Source organism: Notothenia coriiceps, unplaced genomic scaffold (assembly GCF_000735185.1).
Source record: "Notothenia coriiceps isolate Sejong01 unplaced genomic scaffold, NC01 NC01_scaffold00027556, whole genome shotgun sequence".
Lineage (NCBI taxonomy): Eukaryota > Metazoa > Chordata > Actinopteri > Perciformes > Nototheniidae > Notothenia > Notothenia coriiceps.
In genome coordinates this window covers 18,154-21,334 of record NW_011360257.1, presented here as the reverse complement: position 1 = coordinate 21,334, position 3,181 = coordinate 18,154, and positions in this window count along the sequence as shown.

Here is a 3,181-nt window from a genome sequence, read left to right as displayed (position 1 = left end):
AAAAAAAGAAAAGAAAAAAAATCCCGATCCCCGATTTTTTTTCTCCCGATTCCGATCTTTTGAAAATCACGTGATCGGCTCCGATCCCCGATCACGTGATCGGATCGGGACATCTCTATAAGTCAACATATTGAGATAGCTAAGTCAACATATTGAGATAGCTAAGTCAACATATTGAGATAGTAAGTCAACATATTGAGATAGTAAGTCAATATATTGAGATAGCTAAGTCAACATATTGAGATAGCTAAGTCAACATATTGAGATAGCTAAGTCAATATATTGAGATAGTAAGTCAACATATTGAGATAGTAAGTCAATATATTGAGATAGCTAAGTCAACATATTGAGATAGCAAAGTCAATATATTGAGATAGTAAGTCAACATATTGAGATAGTAAGTCAACATATTGAGATAGTAAGTCAATATATTGAGATAGCTAAGTCAATATAATGAGATAGCTAAGTCAATATATTGACTTACTATCTCAATATATTGACTTACTATCTCAATATGTTGACTTAGCTATCTCAATATATTGACTTACTATCTCAATATGTTGACTTAGCTATCTCAATATATTGACTTAGCTGTCTAAATATATTGAGATAGCTAGCTGCTAAGTCAATATATTGACTTACAGGATTTTTTATTTTTTTTTCTGTGGGGCAAACAGGCTTCCATAGCGGAGGGAGTCCTTCCAGCACCATAGCATTCTCCTGCATCCATCACTCACAGCTGATCTACAATAGCGCCTCTATCTACTCCCCCTCCACCACCCTCCCTCCATCCCTCTTTCCTATAAGAATGAGAAAGGAGAGAAGATGAGGGTGATGAGAAAGCACTGAAGCATGAGTGAGTCTAGTGCCTAATTGAAAAATGAGCCTTGTCCCCTCAAGTCATGGCGTTTGCCAAATGAAAGTGTCATGACAGAAGTGAAGGAAAGTGAATAGACACGTATCCAATTCTACGGTCCTAATGTTCTATCTCACCCCACTGGGACTTCTGCACACTTTACTCAGGGGTATATTATTGCCCTGTTTGTGTGCCGGTGTCTGTAATTTAAAAGGAGGGGTTGAGGGGATTTATAACCCGCTGATCCCCAAAGAGATACTTTCCTCGATGTTGTTACTGCTCGCTCTGATACAACTGGCTTTGATTGGGAGAGATGCGCAAGAGTTATTGTTTGCCAAAGAACAATTGACATGGATTGTTTTAATGATTGGAATTACATATCATTCTGCAGACATGTTATATTCCTGTCCTTCTCAATTGATGTATTCTGCCTCTTCGCAATATTAGAAATGCACTTTTTATGGATTCCTTTTTTGTCTGCAAATGATGCAATCCACTTTTTGATTAAATATGACCAGTGGCTTCCAGCATGGGAACAAATATAATTGTTGCAAAGAAAACAATTAATAAAAAACAACTATAAAGAGCCTCGCTGTAATGCATATACATGACCATAAGTCAAACAAGTTATCTGTTCAGCTGCTGCACATTGTGCTTTTCTTTTTGCACACAAGTCTAATTTGCTGTTTGCTTTTAAACAAGAAGCCATTCAAAGTACAGTCTGCATGGATACTTTGCTCCATATACTCTGGGGCTTCTAGAGCTTAAGTTATTATGTCTAAACAGGCACAGGCTCAGGTGAAATGAACTAAATCGAAGTAAGCTTTATGTGGACAAATCCAAGAAACACACATAATCATTGGTTGTGTAATGTTACAGTGGCAAGTTTGGATTGACATTGCAACATTTTGCGGATACTTACTGGGAAAGTGGCTGCATGTGTCTTCAGCAATGCACACAACATGGCGGATGCTAACCCAATTCTCTCGGATGGGTACACCGGGGACTAAATTGTCTCTTTAGCTGTAGACAAATGATCACTTTAACCAGTTTGTGCATAAACCAAAACCACAACACTCCTGTGTACAACATATTCATCCTGTTGGTAAACAGTTATTGATTGCTAAACCAGGACCGGCTGTCTGTCAAGAAGACAACAAAACTCATTTAGCTTCCCCAGTTACAAGTCACTCGCTATCTGTTTTGATAAACTTATTGTAGTTATCATGGAATTATGTTGGGCACATAGGCATGCACTACTGTAAGCAAAAACAAAAGCCTTGCACGAAGTGAAACAAGAGAGATTATTAATATTATTGAACGTGTGATTTTTAAGCAATAAGGCTCATACTGTAGTTCAACATCACTGGTGTGCCATTGCGAAAGGGAACACTGGGGTGGCATTCAGTGGAAGACAAGCGTTTGGCGTTAAGCTTATCTTTTATACACTGCCCATGCTACTCGAGGGGACCTCTCTTATGTTTTTTTTACTTTGCTTCAATTTGATTTAAATATCTCATGAGAGCTTGGTGATGTTGGGTATTACAGTTTCAATAGAGAATACTTTATATTAGGTTTACATTAAAATGTAAATCACTACAGATAGTTTAAATAGCTTTATGAGTGTTCAGTACTGAAGTCAACAGAGCTGTGACTCTATATACCGGTACTACAAAACATAAATAAATGAAAAAGCTGTACCTTGATATATTTGTTATGTAATTTTCCACAGTACATTTCTTGGGCCCTTTCTCATTTCTCTAACTCCCCTCCTCGACTCCTATCCTCGATACTTAGTCCCGCCCACAGGAGATGCGAGCGGAGGAGGGGAACCGAGGAGAGAGGAGGGGAACCGAGGAGAGAGGAGGGGAACCGAGGAGAGAGGAGGGGAAGCAGCAGGCGGTTAGAGAAATGGGAACTCCTCTCCTCTGAGCGGTCATTTTAAAGAGACGTCCATCAATGATGACAGGAGGCACAGCAGCACTCTGTTTTGATGGACAGATGTGTTCATGAAGACTTATATATTTACTTTTAATTCATTCACAGTGCGGTATAATGAGACAATAACAGGCTACAGATGCGGACACACACACACATATATTTATATAAATANGATTAGACCCCATCATGCTGTAATGATTTAGGAAAGAGAAACCCCCAAAAATGAATGATGAATGATCAATGCAATGAATCATTGCGATAATATCGTGAGGTGTTTACAATAGTAGAGCTGCACTGAACGTGATATACCTTACCTTGTATGATGCGGCGAGTCTATGGAAAACACGACGAGGGTTAGACAGGAAATATGCAGTGAGAGAGAAG